Below are 13,994 nucleotides of genomic sequence, written 5' to 3'. Positions count from 1 at the left end.
CATCAGGGCAGGTCGAAGCTGTTGGATGATTGCTGAAGAGATTTCTCTCTCTCTCTCTCTCTCTCTCTCTCTCTCTTTCTCTCTCTCTCTCTCTCTCTCAGAGCCTCCCAATGCCCTAGGGTTTTGTGTGTTTTGCTTTAGGGTAAGAGAGACACCTGTTCCACCTCCTTTTCTGTCTTACTCTCCATGGTAACAGCTGTGACCATGAGGCCAACACAAGCGTTTGTGGGTGGAGCCAGATTCTTCACGGGCTTCTCTTGATACCCTCTGCTCTTGGTGTGGGAAATTAAGCAAGTAGAGAAGAGAATTTGATAAGGTTAAAGCCCAATAGGGGCAGCAGAGCTGAGGTCAGTGTGATCACCTCTAAGGCTTCAGTCATCCAGCTGAGCTCTTTTGGCCACCATTCTTTGTGAGTTATGTTTTTCAGGGACTTTGAAGACAGTTTCCTTGGGAAATGTGTAGTCTTTTTTTGGACTTGAGTTTCTATAGTGATGATGAATTCTTGACTTTGTATTCTGACAGAACCCATGGCATCTATCCTGTGATCCTCTGTTTCTTCCCTTGCCCACGTAGATTAAAGGTGTTGTTTTGAAAGTGTTTTGCCTGTTGGTTTTTCCAGTATTTTTGGAACAGGAACCTAAAGCCAGATGGGGATTTCTGTGAGATTCATGATCTCGAGACAAGACTGTGGAATTCTTCCCCAAATTGAGATGGGAGTGTTTTGCTAGAGAAATCTAGTAATGTCCTCTACCCAGTACTGACGTCACCTTTTTTTCTCCTTCAGATTTTGCCCAGAAAGTCTTTGCATTATAGTAGGAACTCCATGTTTTTAGACTATTGTGGATCTAGAGTGGAGCCATGGATTTTTTTTTCCAAACAGCTTTAATGAAATACGATTCACATACCATACAATTCACCCACTTAAAGTGCACAATTCAAATGGCTTTTAGTACATTCACAGAGTTATCTAACTTTTAGAATATTGAGATCATTTTCATCACCTCCAAAAGAAACCCCATACCCTTTAGCTATTAACCCCCAATTCCCGCATCCCTCCCAGCCCTAGGCAATCACTAATTACTTTCTATCTCTGAAGATTTGCCTATTCTGAACATTTCATATAAATTGAATCATACAATATATGGTCCTATGTGACCGGCTCCTTTCACTTAGCATAATGTTTTCAAGGCTTATCCATGTTGTAGTACGTATCATGGATTTTTAGAAATGGGTATTTTGGGTTGTTTCCTGTTTGAAGAACTTTTTTCCCCCCCATCCTTGCCATTAAAAATGATTTTTTTTTTTGGAATGTGGTGTCCTCTGATGAGTCAGTCTCTTCTTTTTGATATTCCCCAGTGAAGCAAAGTGGTTCTTCTAGGATTGGGATGTGCTTATTCTGATTTGCCACTGTCATCTGATGAGGAAGTTAAATTTAAGTTCTGCAGTTTCCCAAGATAGATGAATATGGAGACAACTCACCAGAGTGGGAAGTTACTGACCTCAGAACTTCTGTTAGGAGTTCTCGTATGTCTTAATTATAATAGAAATTTCGTTTGGGGGTTTAAAATGGAAATGGGGTCTGTCTCCTGGGAGCTGTTCAGCAAGGTTTGGGTACTGCCTTCCCTGGGGCTGGAATTGCCCTTACGTTGCTGTCTGATTTACTTATCTTGGCAAGCCCAAGGAGCCCATTCCTGGAGCCTTCTCTTTCCACATTATTCATAAGAAGTAATGCCTTTACACTGGGAATGGAAATTGGCCTTCCTGATTTCCCCATTGACTTTGAGAGCGGGAACCTGAGGTCAGTGATGCATTCCGTCCTGGACGGATGGTCAGAGGAGACACGAGGGGATTTTCACCCTTGCTAAGCATAAGGAACTCGGCTGTGGGAACTTCTGCTTGTAAATCATAAAGGCTGTTTTTTAGGGTCTAGGTTAAAAGTTCAACCTACAAGAGGTGTTCCTATTTTTATGTATTTATTATTAATTTTTTTTTTTTGCAGTACGCGGGCCTCTCACTGTTGTGGCCTCTCCCGTTGCGGAGCATAGGCTCCGGACACGCAGGCTCAGCGGCCATGGCTCACGGGCCCAGCCGCTCTGCGGCATGTGGGATCTTCCCGAACAGGGCCACAAACCCGTGTCCCCTGCATCGGCAGGCAGACTCTCAACCACTGTGCCACCAGGGAAACCCCTATTATTATTTTTTTAATAAATTTATTTTTGGCTACTTTGGGTCTTCACTGCTGTGTGTGGGCTTCTCCCTAGTTGTGGGGAGCGGGGGGTACTCTTTGTTGTGGTGCACGGGCTCTAGGCGCGCAGGTTTCGGTAGTTGTGGCACACGGGCTCAGTAGTTGTGGCACACAGGCTTAGTTGCCCCACGGTGTGTGGGATCTTCCCAGACCAGGAATTGGCTTCAGGGATGTCCCCTGAATTGGCAGGCAGGTTCTTAACCACTGTGCCACCAGGGAAGCCCCCCGACGTATTTATTTATGGCTTTGCCTTAAATAAAGCAACGCTTTATTGTGAAAGCAACGCTTGTCAAACGTTAATATGCATAGGAATCTCCCGGGATCTTGTTAAAAATGCAGACACTGATTCAGTAGGTCTGGGGTGAGGTTGAAATTATGTATTTCTACCAGGCTCCATGGTGGTGCTGTTGCTACCTCTCCTCTACCAGGCCAAGGGTGTGGTAGAGGACTTGTGGGAAGAGTGTGGACACAGACTTTGGCTTGGGACCAGGCCCTTGGGCTTGGGTGCTCCAGTGATCTCCTCTTTCTCCCGGAGAGGGTGGGTGGAGCCGGGAGCTCCTTGGGCCCATGCGTGCTCGCTCCCCTCCTCCCCACCCGGAGTCTAGGGAGGGTGGAGGTTGCGTCGGCCTGTTGCTAAGAGACGCGAAGGCGGTAAGGACCAGCGGCGGGGGAGGGTAGCGGCGCCCGGCGCTCTCGGGAGCCCAGCTGGAGCTGGGAGAGCAGATGGCGGGGTGGAAGGGTCGGAGCCTCCTGGGATCGGAAATTCAAGGATTAGTGGACCTTCGAGGGTCGCAATGCTCGGGTTTGTCCTTATGCATTTTTAAATGGTTACATTTAAATGGTTATATAAGTACCTACATAATATCCTTGATTTTGCTGCTTGGCCTGCAAAATCTAAAATACTGTCTGGCCCTTTGAAAAAAGTTTGCCAGCCCCAGACATTTCTTACCCCAGACTTGGAATCAGCCATTTCCAAAAATCCTGGTTACTTTTAGTGGGAAACCACAGTTCAGAACTACAAACTGGGTGCTGGGGATGCTCATTGCTACTGGTTTAATCATTGTTTCTAGGTTTTTATGGAGGACACAGACAGGGAGAATATATATTTACAGATAAAATGTTCCATTAGAGGGTTTTAAGTAAGGGAGCAACATGATCTGATTTACGCTTTTGAAAGATCTTTCCCCTGGGAGAGAATGAACTATGGGGACAAGAGGGGAAGCAGGAATGCGTATTAGGATGCTGTTTTCCAAGAAAGAAGTGGTAGGACTGCAGCAGTGGAGACAAGAAGTGGTTGGATTCAGGCTATATGTGGAGATAGAGCTACCATTTATATATATATATATATATATATATATATATACACACACACACATACATACACACATACATGCATATATATATGTATGTAGCTGATGGATAGGATGCAGGGAAAGAGAAAAGACCAATTTCTAAGTTCTGACCTGAAACTAGGTAGGTGGTGTTTCCATTCACTGACCTCAGAAAGCCTGGGGAAGCAGGTCTGTGGAAGGGAAATCAAGAGTTTGTTTTGGACACATTAAGTTTAGACATCCAAGTGGAGATGTCACTCAATGTTGGATATAAAAGTCAGGAGTGCAGAAGCAAGATCAGGGTTATAGCTATAGATTTGGGAGTCACCGGTACATTGGTGGTCCTGGAAGAGAGCACCTAGTGGAAGAGCAGGATGGAGGAGAAGAGAGGAGAGTCATGTCCTGGCCTGTATTCTGGGGAGCTGGAAGAGGAGACCCCTGCAGGGAAGCCTGAGAAAGCCATGGGGGTCAGGAGGAACACTGGAAGAGAAGATGATGTTCAGGTAGGAGGGAGTAGCTGTATCAAGTGCTGCTGAGGGCTGAACAAGATAAGAGCAGAGACCTAATGAATGGATTGGGCAAAGTGGGAGAAGTTTCAGTGGGATGGTTGGATGGAAAGCCCAGCTGGAGTGAGAAGCGGGGGTGAGAAGGTGGAGACAGGAAATAGAAACAACTTTGGAGGGATTTTGCAGAAAAAGAGAAGCAGGAAAAAAAAAAAAGTAGAGTCTGGAAGGAGCTGTGGGCTCTAGGGAGCATGTTTACTTTTTTAGGCTGTGCCGGGTCTTAGTTGCAGCATGCAAGCTTCTTAGTTGCGGCATGCGGGCTCTTAGCTGTGAACTCTTAGTTGCAGCATGCATGTGAGATCTAGTTTCCCGACGAGGGAACGAACCCGGGCCCCCTGCATTGGCAGCACAGAATCTTACCCACTGGACCACCAGGGAAGTCCCCAGCATATTTATTTTTAAGAACTGCAACATTAAGTCTTGTTTGTATGCAGATGGGTATGATCCAGTATGGAGAAGAAACTGACAAAGCAAGAGAATGAGAGGATCATTTCAGTAGCCGAGTTTTTAAGTACTTGAAGGGATTGAAAAATTCAGTACAAAGTGGAGGGATAGTCTGCAGCCACAAGCAAGGACACTCCTTCCATTACAATAAGAGGAGGAGCTCTGGATACAAATGCAATAGGTCAGTGGATCTAGGGCTGGGAAGGCAAGGGAGGACTCACCTTCAAGCATCTGTTTCCTTAATGAATATGCAGTGAGGTGAAGAGGTGAAATTGCCGTCTTGAAAGAGAGAAGATTTACTAGGGAAGTGCGGTAGGATTAGCTGGTAGCATTGGCTGCTCATTTAAGATTTGAGGTTTCGATTTACACTGAGACTGATCAGCACAATGGGATTTTCTCCATCCATGCTTAGCTGCTCAGGTGCAAGCACACAGCAGATGGATTATTGGGTGTAATTAGGGCTGCAGTTCTGCCATCGGAGTGTGATGGAGGGAGGGGGGCAGGCATGAGTAAGGGTGTTTGCAGGGAAATGTTTGAAGTCCTGAACCTTGGCCCGTATTCAAGTGCTAAACACTATCCCTACAGGCCCTCATCTCATCCAACAGCCTTGGTTAGTATCTTGGCGCAAATCTTAAAACTCAAACCTTAAACAAAAGCATAATGGAAAATATATGTATGTATATATGGCTCCTCCCACCCTCCCTCCTTCGGAAGCTTTGTTGTTTAAGGTGGAGAAAGAGATAAGAGAGTGTTAGCCTGTAACATTTTATGTCATTTTTATTTTATTTTTTTTTGCGGTACGTGGGCCTCTCACTGTTGTGGCCTCTCCCGTTGCGGAGCACAGGCTCCGGACGGGCAGGCTCAGCGGCCATGGCTCACGGGCCCAGCCGCTCCACGGTATGTGGGATCTTCCCGGACCGGGGACTGAACCCGTGTCCCCTGCATCGGCAGGCAGACTCTCAACCACTGTGCCACCAGGGAAGCCCAGCCTGTAACATTTTAAAATTATGTTAAAGAGATAGTCACGATAGAGGCCAGAAGACATTGGAAAGTCATCTTTAAAGTGCTGAAGGAAAAAAACTATCAACCCAGAAAGCCATATGCAGCATAAATATCTTTTTGTTTTCCTGTTGTGTTTACTTTTTTAAAAAATTTATTTTATTTTTGACTGTGTTGGCTCTTTGTTGCTGTGCGCGGGCTTTCTCTAGTTGCAGCGAGCGGGGGCTACTCTTCATTGTGATGTGCAGGCATCTCATGGCGGTGGCTTCTCTTGTTGTGGAGCACGGGCTCTAGGCACACAGGCTTCAGTAGTTGTGGCGTGCAGGCTCAGTAGTTATGGCTCACGGGCTGTAGAGCACAGGCTCAGTAGTTGTGGTACACGGGCTCAGTTGCTCCGCGGCATGGGGGATCTTCCCGGACCAGGGCTCGAACCTCTGTCCCCTGCCTTGGCAGGTGGATTATTAACCACTGTGCCACCAGGGAGGCCCTTTTGTTTTTGTTTTTTGGGGTTTTTTTGATGGAACAATGCTTTACTTCAGATGAATATCTTTTAAGGCTAAAGACAAAAATGAGAGTGTGGGAATTCCCTGGATGTCCAGTTGTTAGGACTTGACGATTTCACTGCTGGGCTTGGGTTTGATCCTTGGTCGGAGAACTAAGATCCTGCAAGCTGTGCGTCAGGGCCAAAAAAAACCCAAACCAAACAAAAACAAAAACAAAAAACTAAGAGAGTTTATTGTCAGCCAACTGCACCACAAGGAAATTCTTCAGGCTGAAGGGCAGTACTACCAGACAGAAAGTCGAGTCTTTAGGTGAATGGAGAACACTGGGGATGGTGACTGTGAATAAATATAAAAGGCTATCTTTTTCCCTCAGTTTATTTAAAACACATTTAACTGTTTAAAGCAAAGGAATTTTGCAATTGTATAGTTTTTTTTAATTGCTCCTGTCCTTTATGTTATGTAATATATATGACTAAGAATTATACAGTTGCAAAGTTCTTATAATTTACATGAGGTGGTATAATGTTTACTCTAGGTAGACTCTGGAAAGTTAAGGATATATGTCATAATGCCTAGAGTAGTGGTTCTTAAAGTGTGGTACAAAGACTTTGGGGGGTCCCCAAACACATTCAGGAGGTCTTCAAGGTCCTCCTTTTCCCAACTACGTATGTTTGTAAGGTGTATTTTCTTCATATATGCCAACCCAAACAACATATCCCAGCAGATTGAATACAGAAGTAGATTTGAGCATCCATCTGTCTTTTATTAAGCCAGCCGTTAAAGAGTTGCAAAAATGTAAAACATTGCCTCTCTTCTCAATATATTTTTGAAAATAAATTTTTCATAAAAATATGTTTTTTATGCAAGCATGTAATGGTTTTCATTTTTATTTTAATTAAAAATAAATAAAATTTTTAGTTTATCTATCTATATCTCCCACATAAAAGACCCCTCTCTGGGGGGGTCTTCAATTTAAGAGTGTAAAGGGGGCCTGAAACCAAAACACTTGAAAATAGCTGCTGTAGAACAAACACTCAAAAATAATGCAATGAGAAGCACTATTCACAGTAGCCAAAAAGTGAAAACAACACAAATGTCCATCAAACAGAAGAATGGATAAACAAAATGTGGTATATACATCCAATGGAATATTCCTCAGGCTTAAAAATGAATGAAGTACTGATACATGCTACAATGTGGATGAACCTCTAAAACATTCTGTTAACTGAAAGAAGCTAAACCAAAAGGCCACATGTTGTGTGATTCCATTTATATACAATGTCCAGAATAGGTACATCCGTAGAGGTAGTATAGATTGGCAGTAGCCAGGCACTGAGGGAGGGGGGAATAGGTAGTGACTGCTTAATGAGTATGGAGTTTTATTTTGGGATGATGGAAATGTTTTAGAAGTAGACAGAGGTGATGGTTGCACAACATTGTGAATGTACTAAATGCCACCAAATTGAACATTTTATTTTATTTTATTTTTTTATTTTTTTGCAGTACGCGGGCCTCTCACTGTTGTGGCCTCTCCCATTGCGGAGCACAGGCTCCGGACGCGCAGGCTCAGCGGCCATGGCTCATGAGCCCAGCCGCTCCGCGGCATGTGGGATCTTCCCGGACCGGGGCACGAACCCGTGTCCCCTGCATCGGCAGGCGGACTCTCAACCACTGCGCCACCAGGGAAGCCCCAAATTGAACATTTTAAAACAGTTAATTTTGTTATGTAAATTTTACCTAAAAAAAAAAGAGGACAAAGTATAGTTAAAAAGCCAATAGAGAAGTTAAAATGGAAAAAGAAGATAAGAAAGGAGGAATAGAGGAACAAATAGAGGAATAGAGACAGAGAAAACAAATAGAATGGTAGACCTAAATCCAACCTTATCAAGCATTATATCATCAGGACTTCTCTGGTGGCACAGTGGTTAAGACTCCGCGCTCCCAATGCAGGGGGCCCAGTTTTGATCCCTGGTCCGGGAACTAGATCCCACATGCGTGCTGCAACTTAGTGTTCGCATGCCACAACTAACGAGCCTGCCTGCCACAACTAAGACCCAGTGCAACCAAAAAAAAAAAAAAAAAAAATTACATCATCCCATGACCTAGCAATTCCTCTTCTAGATATTTAACCAAAAGAAATGAAAACATGCATTTTCAAAAAGACTTGTACATGGATGTTCATAACAACTTTACTTGGATTAGCCAAGAACTTGAAACCGTCCAGGTGTCCATCAACAGGAGAATTGTGGTATGGTCACGTGATGAAATACAACTTAGCACAGTAAAAGAACAAACTACTGATATATGCAACATGGATAAATCTCAAAAACATGCTGAATGAAAGAAGCCTCCCACAGGGCTTCCCTGGTGGCGCAGTGGTTAAGAATCCGCCTGCTTGGGCTTCCCTGGTGGCGCAGTGGTTGAGAGTCTGCCTGCCGATGCAGGGGACATGGGTTCGTGCCCTGGTCCGGGAAGATCCCACATGCCGCGGAGCGGCTGGGCCCGTGAGCCATGGCCGCTGAGCCTGCGCGTCCGGAGCCTGTGCTCCGCAGCGGGAGAGGCCACAACAGTGAGAGGCCCGCATACCACAAATAAATAAATTAATTAAAAAAAAAAAAAAAAAAAAAAGAATCCGCCTGCTAAGGCAGGGGACACGGGTTCGAGCCCTGGTCCGGGAAGATCTCACATGCTGCGGAGCAACTAAGCCTGTGCGCCGTAACTCCTGAGCCTGTGCTCTAGAGCCCATGAGCCACAAGTACTGAGCCCTCGTGCCACAACTACTGAAGCCTGCGTGCCTAGAGCCCATGCTCCACAACAAGAGAAGCCACCGCAATGAGAAGCCCGTGCACCACAGCGAAGAGTAGCCCCTGCTCGCTGCAACTAGAGAAAGCCCGCGTGCAGCAATGAAGACCCAAAGCAGCCAAAAATAAATAAAATAAATAAAAATAAAATAAATTAGATCAAGATATTTAAAAAAGAGAAAAAAAAAGACGACTTCCACAGAATATGTACTTCATGATTCCATTTCTACAAAGTTTTAGAACAGGGAAAATAATTTTTTAACCTGATATATATATTTTTTTGGTGGTGCTATGAGGCTTGTGGGATCTTAGTTCCCTGACCAGGGATGGAACCTGGCCCCTGGCAGTGAACGCGACGAATCCTGACCACTGGGCCGCCAGGGAATTCCTTAATCTGATTTTTTAAATCTGATTTTTAAAAAAGTGGTTGCCTCTGAGGGTAGAGCAGACATAGACTTAGGAAGGACTTGAGGGAACTTTCTGGCATGATGGAAATGTTCTTTCCTCATAGGAGTTGGGTTATGCTATTGTATGCATTTGTCAAAATTCATGTCAAAACATTTCCCAGTATGTAATTTTTCCAGTTTTTTTAAATGTGGTTAAAAAACACATAAAAATTACCATCTTAACCATTTTTACATGTATGGTTCAGTGGTATTAAGTACATTTATGTTGTGCCACCATCACCACCATCCATATTCAAAACTCCTCCTCTTACAAAACTGAAACTCTGTACCTGTTAAACAATAATTCCCTGTTCCCCCATTTTCTCCAGCCCCTGGCAACCACCATTCTATTTTCCATCTCTATGATTTGGGCTACTCTAAGTAGCACATATAGGTAGAATCATACAGTACTTGTCTTTTTGTGATTGGTTGATTTCACTTAGCATAATGTCCTCAAGATTCATCCACACCGTAGCATAATGTCCTCAAGGTTCACCCACGTTGTAGCATATGTCAGAATTTCCCTCCTTTTAAGGGCTGAGTAATATTACGTTGTACGTATAGACCACATTTTGCTTCTCCATTCATCTGTTGATGGATGCTTGGGTTGCTTCCACATTTTAATTATTGTGAATAATGCTGCTATGAACATGGGCATACAAATATCTCTTTGTGACCCTGTTTTCACTTCTTTTGGGTATATACCCAGCAGTGGAGTTGCTGGATCATAAGGTAGTTCTATTTTTAATTTTTTGAGGAATGACCATACTGTTCTCCACAGTATGGCTGTACCATTTTACATTCCCACCAAGGGTCCCCATATCCTTGTCAATACTTGTTATTTTCTGTTTTTCTGATAGTAGCCATCCTAGTGGGTTGTGAGGTGTTATCACAGTATTTTTTTTTAACATGGAGCATTTCACAGAACTTGCATGTTGTCCTTGTGCAGTGGCTGTGCTAATTTTCTCTGTTTCATCCCAGTTTTAGTATATGTGCTGCCAAAGATATATTTTGCAAACAACAACAACTTCTGAACATGCAAAAAGAGTTGAACTATTTTTGTTAACAAGGGTAAGGGTGGAAAATGCTAGGAAAAAAAAACAAACCCTAAACAAATAGAGTCTGTTGATGATATGCATACTGAAATATTTAGGAGTGAAATGTCCTGATATTTGTACCTTACTTTGAAATGCACCAAAAATTGGATGGATTGGATTGATGGATGGGATAGATGTGTGATAAGGTGATAAGGCAAATATAGGAAAATGTTAACAATTGTAGAATCTAAGTGGTGTGTATATGAGTGCTTACTGTAAAATTCTTTCAACTTTTCTTTATGTTTGAAATTTTTGTAATCAATCTTTTTTGGGGGATGAAATTTTCTTTGTCTTGGAGAAGTTTTGCTCTGAAGGACTGAGATTCCTTTAGTGAATGTGGGACGCGAAGGGCTGAAAGGACCCCCTTCAGTAATGCCGAGCCCTCAAGGGGAAACTGTGTAGAACCAACTGGCCTGGAATTCGGACCCTTCAGGTATATATGTGTTTTGGGGTGGGAGGGGGAGAGAGTAAAAGGATCAAGGGGACCAGGTATGAAGAGTGGGAAAGAGGGAAGGCAATTAGAATCCACCTTTGAATTTCCATATGGACAAGGAGATTACAAATATTACTGGTTTTCCTATTGTTTTAGGCACTTAAAGCTATAGAGAATCAAGATAGCAATGTGAGCTAGCGGAAGTCCGCTGGCCGATTGGGCAGGATTTCCAAATGACATGATAGCACCAGGGCTTACAGTTTGGTTCTCAGGATTGCAAATCCAGAAACTAAAACATCTGGGTAGTTCCCTGGTGGCCCAGTGGTTAGGATTCCAGGCTTTCACTGTGGAGGCCCAGGTTCAATCCCTGGTTGGGGAACTGAGATTCTGCAAGGCATGTGGCACAGCCAAAAAAAAAAACAACTGAGTGTGCCCGGATCATGCTGGCCCACTTCACAGGCGATTACTACACAAGCCAGAACGAAGAGACATGGAACTGCCAAGTGAATCAGACACTTGAGGCAGATGGCCATTGCATTCTGTCTCCCGTGGGAATGAGAACAAATGTCTTAGAAGCGTCCTTGGTGAGCAGAACAAGGTAGCAAGGGGAGTGAGTAGGATGATGGCTTAGTGGCTGACATCACTGACCTCGGGTGGCTGGATGCATGCCTGCAAATCCAACTGGAATGTTCACCTGGGCCAAACTTAGCATATACTATCCCCTGGACAGAGCTGGAGACACACTCTTGCATTCTTTTTTCATTAGTTTTTTTTTTTTTTTAAATGTGGACCATATTTAAAGTCTTTATTGAATTTGTTACAATACTGCATCTTTTTTATGTTTTTGGTTTTTTGGCCGCGAGGCATGTGGGATCTTAGCTCCCTGACCAGAGGTCAAACCCACACTCCCTGCATTGGAAGGTGAAGTCTTAACCACTGGACCACCAGGGAGGTCCCAACTCTTGCGTTCTTGACCCTTGGTCTTCTCCTTTCTAGACCTTATGCTTCTAGACGCCATGCATCTTCTATTAACAGATCTTTTCTTCATATGACACAATGGATTAGGTTGTGACATCTCAAGTCAATTATCCCATGACTATTTTCCATGACTTTTTAAAAAATTTATATTTATTTATTTATTTATTTTTGGCTGCGTTGGGTCTTTGTTGCTGAATGCAGGCTTTCTCTAGTTGCAGCGAGCTGGGACTACTCTTCGTTGCGGTGCACAGGCTTCTCATTGTGATGGCTTTTCTTGTTGCGGAGCACAGGCTCTAGGCATGCGGGCTTCAGTAGTTGTGGCACACGGGCTCAGTAGTTGTGGCGCACAGGCTTAGTTGCTCCGTGGCATGTGGGATCTTCCCGGACCAGGGCTCGAACCCGTGTCCCCTGCGTTGGCAGGTGGATTCTTAACCACTGCGCCACCAGGGAAGTTCTTCCATGACTTCTTAACCACACCTTTGCATGCCACCTGTAGCAACAGTCAGAGGTACATAAAATAACCTGTGGTTGGGGGGCAGGAGGTGCTAAGAACGTAGAAAAGGTGATGGTAGAGATAAATAACCTGTTAAGTACCCCAGACTATTTAAGTCAGACCCTGTTCAGGGTTTCTGATCTCTATGGGTTCTGTTTGGATTTTAATCCTATGAGTTTTTCATGCCTCTCACTTACCCTTCCCAGCTGATACATGGAACCTTTTTTTTTTTTTTTAAAGAATGATTCCTCCTCCTTCCCCTTCATTTTATTTTTTAATTTTTAAAATAAATTTATTTATTGATTTGGCTGCATTGGGTCTTTGTTGCTGCGCGCAGGCTTTTCTCTAGTTGCGTCAAGCAGGGGCTACTCTTTGTTGCGGTGCGCGTGCTTCTCATTGCGGTGGCTTCTCTTGTTGCAGGCACATGGGCTTCAGGAGTTGTGGCACGTGGGCTCAACAGTTGTGACTCACGGGCTCTAGAGCGCAGGCTCAGTAGTTGTGGTGCACGGGCTTAGTTGCCCTGCGGCATGTGAGATCTTCCCGGACCAGGGCTCGAACCCATGTCTCCTGCATTGGCAGGCGGATTCTTAACCACTGTGCCACCAGGGAAGTCCTGGAACCATTTTTGATACCTTGGAGAGTGGCATTTTTCTGTGCACTCTGTTCCTATAAATGCATTTTTGGTTTCAGCTAAAGCAAGACTCTACTTACCACTAATGTTGAATCTGATGGGATCTTCTCTCATCATCTCAGCTGCAGCCCCTAGCAGAGCATTCTTTACCTGATTGGCAGATAGAAAAGTGTACAACATCACTACCTTGGCTAACCGAGGTATTGTAGGTGTTTGTCAAAACTCATGTCAAAACATTTCATGGTGAACTGAAACAGACTCACAGACGTAGAAAACAGACTTGTGGTTGCCAAGGGGGAGAGGAGTGGGGGAGGGATAGATTGGGAGTTTGGGATTAGCAGATGCAAACTAGTATACGTAGAATGGATAAACAACAAGGTCCTATTGTATAGCACAGGGAACTATATTCAGTATCCTGTAATAAACCATAATGGAAAAGAATATGAAAAAGTGTATATATATATATAATTGAATCACCTTGCTGTATAGCAGAAATTAACACAACATTGTAAATCAACTATACTTCAATTAAAAACATTTTATGGTGTATAATTTAAAAAAAACTAAAGCAATATTGAATCTAGTTGATGATACGCATGCTGAACTGTTTAGGGCTAAAGCGTTCTGATATTTGCAACTGGCTGTGAAATGCATCAGAAATAGGCTGAATTTAGAGGTATTCATTTTAGACAGTGGGGAGAAGGACTCAAAACTTGCAGGCCATGTATAACAGAGCACCGTCATTTAGATACTGATTTTTTTTTTAAGTAGTATTTATTACACATTTTTCTAATTTCAGAAGAAGAGCATGTGTATTGTAAAAAAGCTGAAGATTAAGTAGTTTCATTTAAGCGTGGTTGTGAGTGATGGGGTTGTGTCATGGGCCTGAGATGATTTGGTGCTGTGAGGGGAGGGAAGGGCAGGTAAGACGTATGGAGAGTGTGTCAAGGAGCCCAGCCCTGTGGCTCGGCACTGTGCTTGACTAGCCAACAGTGCTCACTGGGGGAAGTGTCTGGGTAGCTTTCCCAGG

The 13,994-nt window shown here is 43.9% G+C and overlaps 1 non-coding gene across 1 annotated transcript; it reads right to left on the bottom strand.

The window, feature by feature from the left end:
* Nucleotides 1-10,235: 10,235 nt before the first annotated feature.
* On the bottom strand, nucleotides 10,236-10,340 carry LOC132432983 (U6 spliceosomal RNA). Its single transcript, XR_009521037.1, has one exon. It is a non-coding gene; the product is annotated as a U6 spliceosomal RNA (small nuclear RNA).
* Between the last annotated feature and the right edge of the window lie 3,654 nt (nucleotides 10,341-13,994).

Source organism: Delphinus delphis, chromosome 10 (assembly GCF_949987515.2).
Source record: "Delphinus delphis chromosome 10, mDelDel1.2, whole genome shotgun sequence".
Lineage (NCBI taxonomy): Eukaryota > Metazoa > Chordata > Mammalia > Artiodactyla > Delphinidae > Delphinus > Delphinus delphis.
The sequence above is the reverse complement of the archived record's forward strand: the minus strand, read 5'-3'. Positions and strand labels throughout refer to the sequence as shown.